We start from the raw sequence: 21,592 nt of genomic DNA, 5'->3' as shown, positions 1-21,592 counted from the left end.
CGGAACAGGGGGTGATAACATCTGTTGTAGGTGTTGGCAAGCAGCGACAGAGCATCATTATTACAGCACTTCGAACGGTTCTGTGCATGTTCGAGCAATCAAACACTGTGTACTTCTAATTAAAGCCCAGCTCTGATTGCTAACGGAAGCGACAAAGGAAAAAAGTTGACGTGAAATGTGAAAATACACGTCAGGCGAAGAGGGGAGAGTAATGAGGTAGGGAGGGGACGGGAAACAGTGTGAATTGGTTTCGTGATGGAATCGGTGAGCTGAGGAATGAGATGGAACAGCACTGAAAAATTAAGTTTTTCCCCAGTAGATTGCTGCCGGAGGGTCCCGTCGTACCAACCACAGTCTCATTACTTTCCTTCATAGGCTGGAGGGAAAACCAATTAACTCAACAGCTGGATGAAGAAGAGACACTAGAGGAAGATGGACAGAGAAAGACAGCCCAAGACTGAATTTCATATTAACACGACAGAGTCAACAGCTACAGAGCCACTGTAGACTTAAAATATGGATAGCGGTGCACCCAAAAATAAATATTATTTACTTACCTTCATGCGGTTACAAACCTGTTTGACTTCCTTTCTTCTGTGGAACACAAAAGATATTTTGAAAATATGTCTGTCTCTGTTTTTTTTTTTTAGTATTATATGTACTAGTATTATAGTATTTATTATTATTTTGAATTATCTTTTATTTTTATATTTTCAGTTCATTTTTAATTTAGTTTAAGTTTTGGTGATTTTATTATGTGCTTTATATATATATATATATATATATATATATATATATATATATATATATATATATATATATATATATATATATATATATATATATATATATATATATATATATATATATACACACATACACACACACACACACACATATATTGTTTCTATTTCTTTTTATGGTTTTATTGATTCTATTTCCATTTCTATCCTTTATTATTTTACCTATTTCAGTTTAAGTGTTTCATCTGATATGTTATATATAATATTTTATTTTAGCTTTATTTCAATTAACAAAAACTACTTTTAAAAGATTTAGTTTTAATTGTAGCTTTATTTAACAATAACAACAACACTGTTGTTGTTTGGACCCTATTGACTTCAATTGTATGGACAAAAATTATTTCTTTTGTGTTCAGCAGAAGAAAATGTCATGCAGGTTTGGAATGACATGACGGTGGAGTATGATGATAGAATTTTCCTTTTTTTGGGTGAAATATTCTTTTGATTTTCTAATATTCTAAGCATGATTTTAGTAGAGACAAACCAAGAATTACAGAATGAATGGGAGCCATTTCATACAAATCAAAGTGTTTCACATACTGAATTGCAGGAAACCACTAACAAAATCCTAATGGTGGCAGGCCGACTCCCACATGCCATGTTCTTGCAAAAGGCAGGCTTATCATTTTACCTCTTTCTGAAAGTTTCTGTCAAAATGACAACATTTTGAAATAATAGCAACTATAGGAGTGGGACGCTTTGCAATAAAGCTTTGTGCAATGATGCCATAACTTCTCCCTACACCACACACACATACACAATTCTAGACCAAGTGTACAACGAATATTCAAACATCCTTTGTGCAAATTAAAAAAAAAAAAAAAAAAAAAAAAGGCAAATTTTGGGCAAATATTGTGTTATTTATGTGGGACAACATGCAAAACAAATCTATGGTCGATGACAGAAGTGAAACTGTTGCAGTGCAAGAATCTGAATATTGCAACAGAGTGTCAAAACACTGACAAGGTTCACAGCAGGGAAGAGCTTTTATTGACAAGTTCCCTATCTCCCTGATGGCCTAAAGCCCAGTTTTCAGCATCTATCTTGGCAAACTTTGACAAAACAACCCTGCAGCTATCTAGTCTGAGATCGTATTGCGTGATACTTCATTTTAATATACAGAAATACGGGGGGGGGGGGGGGGAGGTGGAGAGATGGAATAATAGCTGCTCTGATATGCCATCTGACACACTGTTTCTCTGCATGGTGTCTAGAAAACATGTTTTTGATGTATGGAATCGAGGACATGAGAGATTTTTTATGGTATTTCTTAAAATGGTGCAGCTAAATGCTGAGGGAAAATTTAAATTTCCAGTTCTGCTTATAATATTTTCCAGGAAAGAGATTCTTCAATTCAAAAGGACTCAAACAAGAGTGGGTTGTCATCATATGCAGTCATCAAATTTAATAATACTCTCCCCTCCACTCTTTGATGTTCAGGTTGGTGGTTCCATCAGTCTGATGCGATATTATGGAGACGGATATGAACACTGAGGATTCTCGGAGTTTAAGAAGTTTTGAGGACATCAGTGTAGTCAGTGGGTTAGAGGCAGCTGTCTGGACTGGAGGGCATTTAAGAGTTTGGCAGCTGGCACCAATGAATTTCATCTCCATGTCAAGTTTCCACCCATGCAGAAAGAAGTAGGAAACATGCAATGACAAAGAGAGATGCTGAGACTGATGTCAAAAGTGCTAATAGTTACAACTATAAGACTAAGGTCAAAAGTGAGTTTAAAGTGACAGTGGAAGAAGATATGATGCTTGTGTTTTTCCTAACTTTGCCACTGCCACTTATATACACAATACATAACCGTTCAAAAGTTTGAGGTCAGTACAATTTTTTTTTTTTTTACGATTTATCCTTAAGATTTATACTTAATTCTGCAAGGATTTCGATCAAAAGTGGCAGTATAATATTTTCCTATAAAACATAAAAAATATTATTATAAATAATTCTCTTATATATTCATATAACATTTATTCTGAAAACAAAAACCTCTCAAATAGAAAACACAACAACCATGTCAATCAAATTATTATTTTTTTTTTTTTTTAAATGGCCGAATATAAGACTATTGGGTCTATGCCATGAAAAACTTTTATTATTAGACATGTTTGTGTATTAAACAGGCGTCAAATAAAACAGGACACAAAAGAAACCCTTGAGATCAACACAAAAGGCACAAAAAAAACCATGTTCCATTATAGCAAGGTACAATACATGATTTCTCATTAGTGGACACTGAATAGAGCAACCTGTCATTGACTGAACACGCAACTGTTCAGTGATCCACTTTCTGTATTCAAGTTCAAATTCAGCAATGTGTTTTCTCAGATAGGATCCTTCGACCATAAATGGCAGTAAAGAGCAAGAACACGCCTACTGCTCATCACTCACACATTTTTCTAATAGAGTGCATAAACATCTCTCATCAATCCACAGTTCAACCTCCTTTTTCTGTAGTGATATACTATAAAAAAGAAAAGTACAGAACAAACTGAAAAGTATGGAGGGGTGGGGGGAGGGGGGTGGTATTATTATGGAAAAAGAAAAAAACTTTATTAAAAAGAATAAAAATTACTGTGACAGAATGCAGTAATAAAGAGTCAAACTATTGTAAACTGATTTGTTCTATTTGAATATGCAAAATATGCAAATAATTTGGTGTATCATTCACAAATTAGAAAATGATAACAGCAAAAAAAAAAAAAAAAAAATTAGAAGTTGGAAATTGAGTCATCTTCTGTCAACTGAATTGTAATTATAGTTTGACTTGTCAAATGAACAAAAAATAGTAATGGTGATAAAAAAAAAAAAAAAAACCTAATTAGTATGCTTAGAGCCTGGACTTCAGTTGAATAATGACTGGAAATGAGAATGCAACATTTCTTGTTTTTATATTATCTATGATCTGATTCATGCTTAACTGTCAACCACCCATACAACAAAAATGATCGGAATCGCTAAATACACAAAGTAACAGCAAGTTATATCTCACTGACAGGAATAAACAGACATTTCTCAGAATAGTAGCTAACTGTTTTAGTATCGATTCAGCTCCTAAGCAACACGAGAAGTGCAAACCTGGAATTTACGGCAGGCTTGTCATTTGGAAACCACTTATATCCAAGGCCAATGCACTGAAAACCATTATCCTGTGTTAAGAACATAAAACCCAGACCTGTGAGCAACAGATGACAGTAATGTGGTCTAATAAGCCATTTTATGCCCATTCCTATATCCAGACAGGTTTACATTTGAAGAAAGCCGATGGATACATTAAGAGCTGGAAGCAGATTTCCACTTCATCTTGCTAACAACTAGAGGCTTTTCATCTTGATAAATGGTGCAATATAGATAGTTACCTACACCTTCTCAGATCTTTGAGATAAATTACACATAAGAAAGACTACTAGCTACACATTAACAATATCATTTTGGGGATCAGCTATATATAAGATAGCAAGCATTCAGTGATTTTTTTAATTGGCTGAGCCATCAAAAATGAAACATTAACCATCAAGTTCACTAAACATCCAGACATATAACCTACATAACATATCAGAAGATCTCCAGACAACAGACTGCTATAATATAATTTAATTTAAATAAAAAGGTAAAAGCGACAAAATAAAAAAGGCATTTAACCGCAGACATAGCTCCACTAAAGAGAAGCCAACAATGGCTTCCAGTTTTCTCACGGTTCAGATAAGACCCCCCCCCCCTCAGGCGTGTTGGACTGAGAGGTTAATCTCTGGAGTCTCTGTGAACAATAAGTCAATGCACGCTGTATGCATCAATGTGGCTAGTGTTCCCTTGTGAGCTTAGGCACCAGAAATGAAACCTAATGGGGTCAAGCAGCCTGGCGGAAATCCTATACGAGGCACCTCTGCTGAACTCCGGGGTAAAGCGTTTAGCATTCCGATTCATGAAGGAAAAGGATCCACGCTCCGAGCAAGAGATCCAAGCAAGAGAGGGCTGAATAGATTAACAGAGTTGGTGGCATGTGTTAAATTTGTTAGCATGTGAAAGGACACACAAGATTGTGGCACATGAAGGGCCAAGTTGATGGTTAACCATGGCTTTGCTGATTCAGTCTCCAAGTCTCAAACAATGGAATGAAGTTAATTAAGTCCTGGGAGGGTTCAGTGAACAGCCTTTCATGAATTTTAAAACATCTCTATCTAAAAATAACGTTGAGGAAATCAACTGTTTTTATTCAGGAACTGGGCAGTATCGGTTATGATACTGCTTATTATGCAGTGTCACATTCACAATAATGCTAGCAACATTTTCAACTGCAGTCAACAGGAAACAGCATTTGCAACTTATTTACTTCTGTAATGGAGAGGAAGAAGAATTCCTAGATATTCAACAAGCAAAAAATATAGGGCGGGACTTGACTGAAGTCATCCGAAATTGAATGGATCATGAAAAGTGGTCTCTATGACAGATGATTGGAAGAGAGGGATTGAATCTTTTATACACTGCTCAAAAAATTAAAGGAACACTTTGAAAACACATCAGATCTCAATGGGGAAAAATAACATGCTGGATATCAAAGTGAAAACGTAATACAGCAGGCTAGTCAATTTTGCTGAAATTTCATTGCAGCAACTCAAAATGGTACTCAGTAGTTTGTACGTGCTTGTATGCATGTCTGACAATGTCGGGGCATGCTCCTAACAGCTCCTGGTCAGTCTGAGGTGCAACCTGGCGTCGTCGGATGGACCGAAACATAATGTTACAGAGGTGTTCTATTGGATTTAGGTCAGGCGAGCGTGGGGGCTTCATCCTCCAGAAACTGCTTGTATACTCTCGCCACATGAAGCCGGCCATTGTCATGCACCAGGAGGAACCCAGGACCCACTGCTCCAGAGTAGGGTCTGACAACGGGTCCAAGGATTTAATCCCGATACCTAATGGCAGTCAGGGTGCCATTGTCTAGCCTGTAGAGATCTGTGCGTCCCTCCATGAATATGCCTTCCCAGACCATCACTGACCCACCACCAAACCGGTTATGCTGAATGATGTTACAGGCAACGTTCTCCATGGCTTCTCCAGACCCTTTCACGTCCTAAGGGTGAACCTGCTCTCATCTGTGAAAAGCACAGAGCGCCAGTGGCGGACCTGCCAATTCTGGTGTTCAATGGCAAATGTCAGTCGAGCTCAACAGTGTCAGGCAGTGGGCACAGGGCCCACTAGGAGACGTCAGGCCCTCAGGCCACCCTCATTAAGTCTGTTTCTGATTGTTTGGTCAGAGAAATTCACACCAGTGGCCTGCTGGAGGTCATTTTGTAGGACTCTGGCAGTGCTCACCCTGTTCCTCCTTGCACAAAGGAACAGATAACGGTCCTGCTGAAGGGTTAAGGACCTTCTACGGCCCTTTCCAGCCTTTCCAACTGCCTGGAATCTCCTCCATGCTCTTGAGACTGTGCTGGGAGGCACAGCAAACCATCTGGCAATGGCACGTATTGATGTGCCATCCTGGAGGAGTTGGACTGCCTGTGCAACCTCTGTAGGGTCCAGGTATCGCCTCATGCTACCAGTAGGGACACTGACCCGAGCCAAATGCAAAACTAGTGAAAAACGGTCGGAAAAGATGAGTAGGGGGCTCCACCTGTAAAACCATTCCTGTTTTGGGGGTCGTCTCATTGTTGCCCATCTAGTGCACCTGTTGTTAATTTCATTAACACCAAAGCAGCTGAAACTGATTAACAACCCCCTCTGCTACTTAACTGACCAGATCAATATCCCAGGAGTTTAACTGACTTGATGCTATTCTCTGATTAAAAAGTGTTCCTTTAATTGTTTTGAGCAGTGTATGTATATAAATAAATAAATGAGATTCTTGAAATTTTAAATATTTTAGACACAACATTATTCATATACACTACAGTTCACTGTGTCTATTCATCAAAGAAACCAGCACAACTGTTTTAAACATTGAAAATAATAAAAGATTTTATAAAGCGCCAAATCAGCATATTAAAATGATTTTTATCATGTATGACTGCATGAATCAGGTAACACTGAAGACTGGAGTAATGATGCTGAAAATTCAGCTTTGCATCAAAGGAATGAATTACATTTAAAAATATATTCAAATAGAAAACCATTATTTTAAATTATAAAAATATTTCACAATATTACTGTTTTTGTTTTTTTGTTTTTTGTATTTTTGATCACTTAAATGCAGCCAGTGAGTATAAGAGACTTCTTTCAAAAAATGTTTTTAAAAATCTTACAGACCTCAAAGTTTTGAAAAGTAGTGTATATGTATATGTATATGTATATGTATATGTATATATAATACAATATTAAAGTAACTTTAAAAAGCTAAAGTTCAGCTAAATATTTCATTGGCCCACCCAAATTAAAATGTATTAATCAAAATTAAAATATAATGTGCAAGTGAATGACTCTGCAAGCCATTAAAATGATCATTAATGATGTGCAATGTCAAAATCATAAAGTATGATTTAATACATTAATATGGTAATAACATGCATGCAATTTTATGCATTACAATAACAAATGTATATAACAGGGATCCCTGCTCCATCTCTCTGGGGTCCTTAGCTTAAAGAAGACCACTTCTTTGTTTTACAAGGACAACAGATGCTTCCTTATTATCGACTTCAAATACGCATGAAAAAAACTGAAAGTAAAGAGAACATAGAAAGTTATCCTCTGTGCCTTGAAGAAATTCATTAAAGCAGCTGACAACAGCTGTCGGGCCTGAGCTCAAGTCCTGTCGCCTGTTTCTCAAAGCGCAGCAGAACACCTTTAATCAGTTTCTTTGTGGAGGTCCTATGGAAATATGCCATAGAAAACCGGTTGTTGGACGACCTCCCATAACCCAGGCCTGAGGTTGAATCTGGCAAGCTTTCCATCCTGTCACTGACAGCAACTATAGCTCGCCGAAGAGTTATTACTACTGTGGGGCACAGGAGGACACAGCTAAAGACAGCAAACCGGAGCAGATGCGGCAAAGTCAGAGTAGAGCTCCGCAAGACCTAGACAACATCTTTAATGTTTAGAAGTACACGATCAAGACATCTCCTTCGAAAGTACAGCTTCACTCTCAGAGCATGTTCATAACTCATACATAATTTATCTAGTGAACTCTATGTTCTCACAGTGCTGAAAGCTCTGAATGACAAGGTGTATCCGCTGTTATGACACGTGCACAGCGTGGCTGCGATACTCCATGCCAAAAACCACAGGTGAAGATTTTCATAATATGACGCTGGGTTTGAAGCACTCTCTCTCTCACTCTCTTTATGAGATTATGGGCCAGTTGCAGTTGATTGCGCCCCAGGAGACAGGCAGAGCATTACGGGTATTCGGAGAGATGCTCGGCTCAGTCTAAGCACAGGCAGGGGGATTTAGAGGCCCTGTGGGACGCCCCGCAGCTGCAAACCTACACATTTAACCATTATGATAGGGGCACCATTGTGACCGGAGAATTTAAAACAAGCAATCATTCCAACTGTTACTCGACAGCCACAACCTTTAACCTAACTGTTGACCACAATGCATTTATCCTCATCCGACCTTTTATTAAAATCTAAAGCACCTGCTTCAAATTCAAAGCATATCATTTCACACAATCCTGCAGTGACAGAGCCCTCGGCTAATGCCGCTACTCAAAAGGCAGCATGAGAGAGGGAATCTCATTGTGGATGCAGAAAGACTAAAGAAAAGTGGAGTATCCTATTACACTGAATGAGAAAATGGAGGGAGTCTTTTTTGTGTGTGTTTCTTTCTATTTTTTCACCAGATAAATGGCACATAGGACAATTTTTCCAGTTCAAATGTTGCGCCAGATGATTAAAAAAAATATGATGTGCTACAAGATACTTTTTAATAGTGGGCGCCTGCGAGCCGGCAAATGTTGTTCCTTGCAAAGAATTTTGTGCCATTTTAGAATGAACTTCACTGTAACCAAGGTCTGTGTGCACGCTTAACAATCCATCAAATTACATGTATAAAAAAAAAGTTAGCCATGGGATTAAAGATGCAAATTTATGCAAATTTGTGCACCTCATACACTCCATCTTTATAATTAATGGCTAGTACTGCTTCAAAACAAGTCGAAGCGGTATTGTGCAGCACAATAATCAGTGTTTGCTCTCTGTGCAGAGGTCAGCCCCATAGGCACATGTTCAAGATCAAGGCAAAACTAAATATCATCTGTTTGCATGAAAGAGATCCATTAGAGTACTGAGAAAACAACAATTCTGTATGTTATTACGTGGCAGACCCTAATAATTAAAAAGACAGCTCAGCCAAAAATGAAAATTCTGTAATTTACTGAAACTCATGTCATTCCAAACCTATGGAAGCTCGTTCCTGGCACTAAATAAAAAATAAAAAAGGTGATTCCAACTTATTAATCTCACAATTCAGACTTTTTTTCTCACAATTGTGAGTTTACATCTCGCAATACTAAAACCTTTTCTCAATATTGCAAGATAAACTTGCAATTACGAGTTATAAATGTCATAAACACAAAATATAAACTATTGCTGGAAATAAAGTCAGAATTGCGAGTTATGTCAGAATTGTGATTTGTGAGATATAAACTCACAATTCTGACTTTCTCTTTTTTTCTCGATTCTGACTTCTTTTCTCAGAATTGTCAGATATAAACTCGCAAATGCGAGTTATAAAGTCAGGATTGCGAGATATAAACAATTCTGAGAAAAAAGTCAGAATTGCGAGTTTACATCTCACAATTCTGACTTTATAACTCGCAATTGCGACTTTATATCACACAATTCTGAGAAAAAAGTCAGAATTGCGAGATATAACCTCGCAATTGCGAGAAAAAAAATTCTGAATTGCGAGATAAAAAGTCGTAATTACCTTTTTTTTTTTTTATTCAGTGGAAGAAACAAGCTTCCATACAAACCTGTATGATTTCTGTGAAGCACAAAATATATTTGAAAAATTGTGCTCCAAACAACATGATTGTATGGACAAAAAGAAACATAAAAAAACATCTTGTTTTGTGTTCCACAGAAGAAAGAAAAACATACTGATCTGGAATGACATGAGGTTGAGTAACTGATGAGAGGATATACATTTTTGGGTCAACTATCCCTTTAAGATGAAGACATCACAGCTGAAGACGTGCAAATGTGCAGCTGGAACAGTAAAACAGGATTTGCTACCGTGGGAGAACTGACTGACCCTAATATGTTTTTTGGAGCTCCAGAACTAAAATTCTTAGTGTGTTATTTCAAGAACGTTTAGAAAGATTCACTTCTAGTTACATCAGCCAAATGTGAGATGGTGCTTTCATAACATTTTTTTTAAGAATTCCGGAAAAGTTATCAGTCTATCCCATGATGTAGAAACAACATCAAAGATCAAGCTCCCTTGATGCAGAAATACTGAGATAATTATGATTCGTGTGCTGGCTAACAGAGAATAAATGAACTACGTGACTGGCACTGACAGACCATGAGGCTGGGTGCATGCATCTATCTTGGTTTATAAAAGCGATTTGGATTAACTGTGGAAAAACAGAAATCAACAACAAATGCTTCATGCTTTGCAATATATCCTGCATTAATGTTTTCAGATTTCTCTGACAGAAAACAGAGTGTGATAAATAAGGGCCGAGAAACATGAGAGACCATAATGAGGGATTTCCATTTATGGCATGAAGATGACAGTCTTTGAAGTGCCTTCAGTCCAAAGCACATAACAAGGAAATGATGCAGGACTGAAAGCAATCCAGCATGAAGAAAACCTCCAGTCATTTAAATCCCAGACATTTTAAGGGAATGAAGATACACACAGACCCGCCAAACAAATAAACTAATAGTTTTGTAGATGGTGGAGTGTCATTCAGTGATGAATGCAGAAAGGCCCTTTGGTTAATGAAAAGCAGTTCTAAATGGGTCGTCCTAATGGGCACTTTAAACAAAAGATGACATACCCAATGTTAATGAAATAACAAATATGGAGAGCGTCTGAATATGTCCACGTCGAGGGGTGTTTACACTGACAGCGATTGTGTCCACAAAGCAACTGGAAGTCAATAAGATAATTCAGTTCAATAAGAGTTGGCGAATTGACCAAAGGTCATAAAACAGAATAAAACAAAAAGATAATCATAAAACAAGATAAGCAGTATTCATACGCAAGCAAATAAGCAGTGACGTGATGCGCCGACTATCTAACCTGATTTAGTTACAGTCAAATATCAACGTCTACTAGCAAACAATAGCATAAACATTTACATCATCCTAACGAGGCTTTATAATGCCTTTGTTCAATTGGTTCATTTAAATGAACAGGTTCAAATAATCGAATTAATGGTTGAGCTGTCTTGTTTTTGGTACCAAAATATTGAGTCAAAAATGTATTCGCTGTTTTTGATTCTGTTACATTAGTTAGGTGCTTTCTAGGTTTACTAGATATATTTACAGTAGTGTACATTTATCAGTTCAAATTGAATGCAATTATTAAATACAATTACCTTATTTGAGAAACTGATTGCTAAATTTTATCATCCAATTGTTATATATTTAAAAAAATATTGTCCTCTAAAATGCTTCAATGTACAATAGTTAGTATGTTTTGTTCAACACTATCATGGCAAATCGTTTCTAGATTTATGTTTTGGCAAATTGGTGGCTAATTCGCATGAATTCGTATTCATATAATTTTATACAATTTGCTTACGCCTCACTGGAGGTTAGGTTTAGGGGTAGACCAGACCTTCAAGCTTACTTTTCTTCTAAAAATTGTTTTTACATAGCACAAATTCGCCATCTCGTTTTCTGATGAGTCCGGGTTGGTTTTGTTAGTAGCGTGTTACTACTTTTTATAATGTTACATGGTAGTTTGATTGTAGTACTTTAAATTCTGAGAAACTTGCAGCTTGTTTCAAATTAGCTTCCCAACACCATTTAAAGGTGCCCTAGAATCAAAATTTGAATTTACGTCGGCATAGTTAAATAACAAGAGTTCAGTACATGGAAAAGACATACATTGAGTTTCAAACCCCATTGCTTCCTCCTTTTTATGTAAATCTCATTTGTTTAAAAGACTTCCGGAAAACACGCGGATCTCAACATAACACCGACTGTTACGTAACAGTCGGGATCATTGATATGTACGACCCCAATATTTGCATATATGCCAGCTCATGTTCAAGGCATTAGACAAGGAAAGGCAGTATTAACGTCTGGATCTGTGCACAGACAAGGTAAGCCAGCAAGAACAACAGCGAAAAATGGCAGATGGAGCAATAATAACTGACATGATCCATGACAGCATGATATTTTTAGTGATATTTGTAAATTGTCTTTCTAAATGTTTCATTAGCATGTTGCTAATGTACTGTTAAATGTGGTTAAAGTTACCATCGTTTCTTACTGTATTCACGGAGACAAGAGCCGTCGCTATTTTCATTTTTAAACATTCAAATTCATAAACACAACTTCATTCTTTATAAATCTCTCCAACAGTGTAGCATTAGCCGTTAGCCACAGAGCACAGCCTCAAACTCATACAGAATCAAACGTAAACATCAAAATAAACACTTTACTCACATAATTCGAAGCATGCATACAGCATGCATGACGAACATCTTGTAAAGATCCATTTGAGGGTTATATCAGCAGTGTGAACTTTGTAAATACGCTGTAATATAGCCGACAGCTCATGTGGCAGGGAGCAGGCGAATTAAAGGGGCGGCGCGCTGCCAAAATCAGTGTATAGTTAATGATGCCCCAAAATAGGCAGTTAAAAAAATTAATTAAAAAAAATCTATGGGGTATTTTGAGCTGAAACTTCACAGACACATTCAGGAGACACCTTAGACTTATTTCATCTTGTGAAAAAGCATTCTTGGGCACCTTTAAATGAATGTGTAAGTGTGTACTAACTGTAAACAGAAACAATTTTTGCCTCCTTGCATTCCAAGAGCACTGGAAGTTGAATATTCACAGGTAACCCAGGGTGACAGATCAATCCGTTAGAGGAAAAGTGAATTCTGTTCTACAGTAGATCTTTTCGCTGATAAACTCACCCACTGGGCCAATAAGGAGATGATCATTCTGATTTCATTAAACTTTGAGACTATGACGAAAACATTTTGAGTCAATAACATACGGTCTCCATAAGCAATCACAACACAGTCTGATCTGATTATGAAGCGCTGCTGGGGTTTACCTGCCGTGAGATTATGTGCACAATGACTAATTTCTAGTGCTATCAAATCGATTAATAGCAATAAATTGAATCTACCATAAAAGTTTGTTTACACATAATATACATTCAATTAATCGATTTCACAGCACTTGCATTACCGTTTAAATGGAACTTTTGCAACCGACTATTTGACTAGACTAGTATAACAAGCCTATAAGCAAGCTTAAAGGATTAATTCACTTTCAAATGAAAATTACCCCAAGCGTTACTCACCCTCAAGCCATCCTAGGTGTTATAGTACATTTTGTTCTTTCTGATGAACACAATCAGAGATATTTTAATAGATTTATAATGGCAGTGAGTGGGACCAACAAGTATGAGCTGAAGAAATTGCTTCCATCCACATCCATCCATCATAAACATATTAACGTATGAAGAAAGTGTAAAACTCTTGCAGTTCAAAAAGCTTACGCTACGTCCTACGCCTTCCCTGTCCAACTTACAGAAAAAGCTTAACTGACCCGACGCCAGTTTACACTTCCTTCATAACTTGAATATGAAAGGCGGTCTGTCGGAAGCTAGATATTTTACTTCATAACTTGTTAAATATGGATATTTTTTTACACAAATGCATTGCTTCGCTTCAGAAGGCCTTTATTAACACCCTGGAGCCATGTGGAGTATGTTTATGATGGATGGATGTGGATGGAGACACTTTCTTCAGCTCATACTTGTTGGTCCCGTTCACTGCCATTATAAAGCTCGGATGCGTAAGGATATTTATTAAAATATCACCGATTGTGTTCATCAGAAAGAAGAAAGTCATATACACCTAGGATGGCTCAGGGTGAGTAAATCTTAGGGTAACTGAACCTGCTACGAGAGCCATAAAGAAAACAAACGCATACAAAATCTGAGGTAAAATGACTAATTTTTCCAAGTCGACTAGCCGCAGCAGTATCGTTTAATCGACTAGTCTCGCACATCCCTAAGTGTGACAGAAACAGAGTTCTAACATTCTGTGTGTGGATCTTATTATGACGATATCAGCAGATGGCCATGTTAGCTTTTGCAGATGGTCAAACAAGCCTGAATGGGTAATCGATTTGATAAAAAGCAGAAAAAACGATTTCTCTGCCAACATAAAACCATTGAACTGAATGAAAATGGATTTATCTGAGTTAACAGATTTTGGAGAGAAAAATACATTCCCTGCTGTGCTTAATGCAGACTCCGTATCTGACAAGATGGAGGTTTCTAGGACACAGAATATCTCATTTTGAGGGAGCGTAAACATCTTTATTCCATAAAGTCCTCTCAAAAAAACAAAAGTGATGCAAAAAGGGCCCTGGCTTTCATCTGTGTGTAAAACTATAACTCTATTACAGATGTATGTCCCAGATAGCACATGTACGCTTCTAAGATGTATGCTAAAGAGAGCTTCATCTGGAAAACATCTGTTGTGTTCAAACATCTGATAAACGCCTCAGAAAAAGCAGTTTTACATACATTCTAAACCATAAACATCTTAAAGACGTTTTCTAAATGTCTATTTAACGTCTGACAGGAAACCTCTTAGAGACATATTGCAGATGTGCAGATTATCACATTGTTATCTTAGCAACATGCTAATGCCAAATGCTCCATTTATGCCAGATTGTAATTAATAGATGGCAACCGGGGTATTCTACTCAGATCTGTTCACATCCTTGGAATTATGCATTTCTATGGCAACACTATTAATGTTTGAATCTGTGTAGTATGTGTAATCAATTGACAAAACCACAATATAAAATGTAATAGATGTTTTGCAAATGCTTTATTAATAAACTTGGCTGGTAAATAGTTTATTTATAGAGGACACTAGATTGTCATTCTACTCAAACAGTATTTTTTGTCATTTGTTATTTTCTGATTAATCTTGCATTATTAAGGCATTAACAATAGTCAATTATAGGAAATATTAAAAGGTGCCCAAGAATGCTTTTTCACAAGATGTAATATAAGTCTAAGGTGTCTCCTGAATGTGTCTGTGAAGTTTCAGCTCAAAATACCCCATAGATTTTTTTTAATTAATTTTTTTAACTGCCTATTTTGGGGCATCATTAACTATGCACTGATTTACACTCTGCACCGCCCCCTTAAATCATGTGCTCCCTGCCACATGAGCTGTCGACTATATTACAGCGCATTTACAAAGTTCACACAGCTAATATAACCCTCAAATGGATCTTTACAAGTGTTTGGATCTTTACAACATGCTGTATGCATGCTTCGAATTATGTGAGTAAAGTATTTATTTGGATGTTAAAGTTTTATTCTGAGTGAATTTGAGGCTGTCCTCCATGGCTAACGGCTAATGCTACACTGTTGGAGAGATTTATAAAGAATGAAGTTGTGTTTATGAATTATACAGACTGCAAGTGTTTAAAAAATGAAAATAGCGACGGTTCTTGTCTCCGTGAATACGGTAAGAAACGATGGTAACTTTAACCTCATTTAACAGTACATTAGCAACATGCTAACGAAACATTTAGAAAGACAATTTACAAATATCAGTAAAAATATCATGCTATCATGGATTATGTCAGTTATTATTGCTCCATCTGCCATTTTTCACTGTTGTTCTTGATTACATAGTCTGATGATTCACCTGTGCAGATCCAGAAGTTAACTGGCTGCCCTTGTGTAATCCCTTTCATAATGTTGGGAACATGGGCTGGCATTATGCAAATATTGGGGCGTACACCCCGACTGTTACGTAACAGTCCATGTTATGTTGAGATTCGCCTGTTCTTCGGAGGTCTTTTAAACAAATGATATTTATATAAGAAGGAGGAAACAATGGGGTTTGAGACTCACTGTATGTCTTTTCCATGTACTGAACTCTTGTTATTTAACTATGCCAAGGTAAATTCAATTTTTGAATCTAGGGCACCTTTAAGCAATTATTTCATAATATTTCTGTCTAATTACATTCATGCTGAAGCCATGCCATTTTGAGTGCAGAGCTCTCAGAAAATTGAGAGTTTACAAGTTCTACGAGGATGTGAACCAAAGTCCCTTTAAGACAAGTCATTTCACTCAGCGGCCATCTTTGAAACGCCTCTCGGGCATCCAAGTGCAACTCCTATCTCTTTGAATGGGGAAACGTAAAATTCTCCAAAGCTGTTTGCCAAGCTTTCAATTAAATTTCATATTTGAAATCACCAATGAAATATGACAACAACTGTCTCATCATTTTTTTTCCAAATGCTCGAATCATGAAAAAAAAAAAAAAAAAAAAAAAAAAAACTGTATTTTTAGGTTGGATCAAGCTAATGCGCATGCGCAGACCTAAATGCGCGTCTCTTGTGCCTCATTTCGGAGGTGCACGTCTGACTGTTTCTATAGAAACTGGTGCTTCTAACGGCCGCTGCAGTGACGCGATGACTTTACCAGTCGGCGATTGGCTCTTATTTAGAAGGCGGGACTTATTCCGCCATATTGCGCGTTACACTTTCTCCCATTCAAAACAATACGAGTGACACGTCTTGTGTTATTCTATAGTCTTTGATGTGAACACTAACAAATCGGAATTGCATATTTACGGTAATTCCGACATAGTGTAAAGTGAACACAACTGAACTCCCAGGTACTTGGGGTGAAAAAAGCTATTTGTGCGCATGCTTTTTTTGAACATCCCACCACAAACATTGCATTATTAAGCACCATGCAAAGTTAAAAACAGTCCAAGTCTAGTTGTGTTTGAACACAAAAACACATCCTAAGAAATTACCCGTGCGATAAGGGTCAGCTCATTAGTCGACTGGTCACTCGTGCAACTCACAGGCTAGCCTATTTTGAAAATACATCGTTTTGCACATCCCTGACCTATATGAAGGCATGTTAGTGTGCAATGTGAAGGAAAATAAGTCAGCAGAGAGCCACAGGAATGAGTACGGGCAGAAAAATGAACCCAAAAATCTATGGATTTCCCAGCAAATAATGCCTGCTTTCAAGCAGACTCTTTCATGTCAGAGAGAATAGTTGGAACGGGCTGATTAAATGAAAGGACAAAAGCAAATACAAGAGCGAGAGAGTGGGAGAGAGTTGGAGGAAAAAGCACAGCACATTTTCCATTTTCCTCGGCAAGTAAAAAAGCACATGAATTATGGATGCGAGCAAGCCAACAGTGCGAGAATTTGATCCCTGACCAGACAGCTCTTGGCTCCCCGTGGAGCAGCCCGCCACCCTCCCCCCCATCGGGTTTTTCAACATTGCTACCAACCATTCCTAACTTCCTTCTCGGAGAGAGAGCTGAAAGTCGGCTAGCAATGCTTGGAGACTACTGCCTGGGGACAGGACGCACTCGTCTAGTAGACTTGAAGACGCTACCTCTGCTTTCCTGCATGCATTCTATTGTTAGCCTCTTGATCCTCAAAACTGAACTGACATTTTCACCTGTTGGTTTAAATGTGAATGTTCCACTAGATGCTCATGATGACTCCATCATGAGGGGTTTGCAGCTCTGATAAGAAAACAAAAGGATTATTTACAATTACTCTGAGCCATTTACAGAACACAAAATAATGGCTATAATTACAAAACATTAACTTTAAGTGAAAAAGGCAATGGAAATCTTTGGACTATTTAAAATGAAGAAAGAGTCATCATGCATACTACCAAGAGATCCAAATTTAAATGGAAACCTCTATAGTCAGATTTACAGTAAAATGTCATATCCTACAGAAAACAACAGGCAGCTAAAATACTAGTCTAGACCTTCTGGGTTATTTTCCCCAATGTTTGGCATTTTACTAAACACATCATGCTGACACTCAAGCCATAAGGGTGTTTAGTCTTAATAACTGGATATAAGACACGGGCTCTGTTCGAGCTGCCTTCTAAGGCAGCATCCTTCTGAAATGGAACTGTGCATCAGATGCTGCTTTTCAAGTGCATGTGGGAAGGTCATACCACTGAGTCAGACCTTCATTATTAGGATGTCACGTATTCGAGTCGAAAACAGAACACTGAAGCAACTAAATTGTGACCAATTTCACAAATAACTACATCTAAATTCAAAATAATAAAAATGATTCATTTCTATCACTTATTTATAAATGGTACTGTATTACAACTGGTCTTTGTTACATAGAGCAAACCGTAAAATTTGAGTGATTAAAGGGATAGTTCACCCACTATGTCCAACTGCCTTGAGCATCCGGTGTGTGAGGTCTGAAAACGCGCTCTGATGCCGTGTACGTCAATGAGTGCGAGAGATCATTTCCGGCGTCAGAGTGCATTCAGACCTCACACACCGGATGCTCAAGGCAGTTGGACATAGTGTATTAGAGGTAAAAACATTATATAAATACTGTTCGGTTTCTTGCACAAACCGATCGTTTTGTTTCTTAGGACATCAATGTGTCGTGGACTTGTTGGATTTGTCTGTGCATGTTTTTTTTATTCTCATAGATGGTGTTACCGTTTCATGACTCACAGACTGCAACGGTTGGAGATAAAAATCATCATTTGTGTTCTACTGAAGAAACAAAGTCACCTACATCTTGGATGCCCTGGGGGTAAGCAGATAAACATCAAATTTTAATTTTTGGGTGAACTATCCCTTTAACTTTACACCATTCAACACAGACTTTCTGCTCACTGATCACTATTTATAGATATCGTTGCATTATATTATATATTATATTATGAATCAGTGTTTCCGCCATGGTTTAAATCAACACACCCCTTCCAATGTCACAACCCATGTATCATTCAAGAATTCATACTTTCCACATTTGTAAACAAGACGTCACTTGGTCATTGTTGATACGAAAGAGTTCAGATTAAATTGACTATTTTACCCAATATTTGTGTGTGCTATGTGTTTTTATGGTAATATGTTGTTAGCTTAGCAACGTGCTAATGTCTAACTTCTAACTAACTAACTTCTAACTAGCTGCTTTGTGCGCACAATAGAAGCTAAACACCCAGGAGTTATGCTGCATTCATGCTATGCCGTAAATATCGTAATTATGTGATGACAACATAATTAGGTGTATGGCAAAATGAATAATGGTAAAAATGAATCTGCAGAAGTCAGGTGGTACAAGTTACTTTTTACAAGTCGTAATCTTGTAATTACGGTAATTCCGACATGGTGTGAATGCATCTTTAGGCATTAGCATGCTGCTAAGCTAACAACATGATACCATAAAATACATAGCACACACAAACATTAGGTAAAACAGTATTAATTAAACCGAACTACTTCATATCAATAACTTTATATATACAAGTATGTTTATAATCAGCATGTGCATTGTGAGTTAGTCTTATCTGTGAAGGATACATGAAACACTGTGTTGCAATTTTACCAAAAGAAATCTTAAATAAACAGCATAATCATGTAGCCTACATTTTGAAACAGCCTTTGTGTCGGAGGCATATCTGTGATGCTTACATAATATGCAGGTGTAAATTTTGGAACTAATTACTGCAGTCGTGAATTCAACTGCCTTTAAGAACAGAGAAACATAATCCAACAAAATAGTTAATAAATTCAAATGGAAATCAACGTTCTGAGAATTCAGCACCTCATTGAGCAACTCAGTCTTTGGGAACTGAAGGAGGAACGTTTTATGGATATTGGTTAGGACTGAAACCAGGCATTGCAACATTCCACACCACAAACAATACCACCACACGAACACACTTACAAAACAAACTCCGAAACATCAATGAAAAATTCCAAACTATGGAACAATAGTCAACGAATGAACTATTATCAGACAATGGGTGCACTGTGGGTACTACACTATTGAATTTGAATTAATTGAACACATACAAACACACCTCACTTCGTTTAGTTCCATTAAATATAGCAATTATTCATGCTCTAAACAACACTGGCCAATTTTTAAGGTTACATCAGAAAAACAGAACTGACACACTGTGTTATCAGCCACTAATGATGGGAATGTGTCTCTTAAAAGCCAAGAGCCAAATCAAACAATGAATGACTACAACCCGTGGGCTTGGTTTGCATTAGTAAGGATTAGCTTTCATATACTAAAGGTTTTGCTCCATTTACAACGAAAAAAACATCTTTGTTGACTTACCTATTGTGACATTCCACTTGATGTCGACTGGAAACAAGTAAGCTGATGACTAGCATTCATATTAATTGTGCATGGCGGTGCATTACAAAAAAGTAAATTAATTTAGAAGAGTGTGTGCATATGTTTAATGTGCATCGAGGGTATGACAGATTAAAGGAGGTTGCCGTCGTGTGCAGACAAGGTAGATCTATTTACACAGTAGGCACCTAAACAGGTTTGGCTCCACTTTTATTGAGCACTGATTAAGCTCTTCATGAAGCAAATTACAGTCTGGAGAATGAAGCCCACGAGCAACAATGTTTAATTATATCTGACTCATCAAGGACATCAATGAGGCACTCAATGACTAGTATTCATCTTCAGCTCTCTGACCAGCACTCATTGGGTTCCTCAGTCGAATGAGAGGCATTAATAGGTTCATTTCAAAGGAGGCGGAAGCTCTTTTATTTCTCTCTTCTCCTACTTCAATAGCTGCCGAATGTAATTACCGAGTCGAAGCTAAAATGTCTAAAAAACGATTTTCATAATTTCATTTCAAATGTGCCATCACTCCACCAGCAACAGTAGTCATTTCTTTCAAAACTTCAATAGTCTTTTGTGTCTTTCCACTCTAGATTCATTTTATGTCAAACCGCAAACATCTTATCAGTAGCACATTAAATGAGACTTAATTTTTATGCATCTCAGAATAAATGGCATAAAATCACAGAAATGGATGTGTTCGGATACACAGCCGGTGAAACTATCTTGCCGTGAGCCTTCACAGGTAAGAAAACAGATGTCTTCCTAATCATACAGTCCAGTTATTCCCTCAAAATGTAGAAATTTGACAAGCATCTCAAAAGCAAACAGACCCTTGTGCTTTGAAATATGTCATTTAAGTGATATTCTTAGGTTAGAATGACAACAAATATTATCCACTTGGCTTTTTTCCCTAAAACATTTTTTGATGTGCAAAACACAGACAAAATAAACACATCAAGAGAAAACTTCACACACACACCTTGGCAGAATATCAGACTGCAACCGCTGGCAACACCCCAAATGGCCACAGCAAACAATTCCAGGTTGTATGTTTTAGCACAAATATACATCAACAGGTTTGTTTGTGCTTTGAATTACATGGGGATAACTGCGACAAAAGATCATTTATAATAGAGGTAGACTAATTACTGGTTTAAACAATATTTTAATTTACAATACCGATACTCACGCTTTTACAATGAATCGGTTATCGGTTCTTTTTATTGGGCTACTCATAAATCCCACCATTTGTTGAGTTTCTCAACAACTTAATGTATGATTTTTGGAACATTACACAATGACTTAAACAGCCAATTATTCTCAAGTAAGAAAAGTGTAAGTGTAAAACAATGAAAATATATTGCGAACATCTAGATCACAAGACAATAATAATCTTAAGGACTATTTTTTATTATTTATCACTTATTCATAATCCATTATAATATCCATTTTTGTAGTCTAATCATCATTATTGTCAA

General features: G+C 37.1%; 1 protein-coding gene across 2 annotated transcripts in view; it reads right to left on the bottom strand.

Annotated features, from left to right (window-relative positions):
* Positions 1-21,592, bottom strand: part of ndst2b (N-deacetylase/N-sulfotransferase (heparan glucosaminyl) 2b) — a 91,162-nt gene that overhangs the window by 68,902 nt on the left and 668 nt on the right. The gene's annotated exons all lie outside the window — the stretch shown is intronic.

The sequence above is a fragment of the Megalobrama amblycephala genome, linkage group LG20 (assembly GCF_018812025.1).
Source record: "Megalobrama amblycephala isolate DHTTF-2021 linkage group LG20, ASM1881202v1, whole genome shotgun sequence".
Lineage (NCBI taxonomy): Eukaryota > Metazoa > Chordata > Actinopteri > Cypriniformes > Xenocyprididae > Megalobrama > Megalobrama amblycephala.
This window is presented reverse-complemented; position numbering and strand designations above follow the sequence as displayed.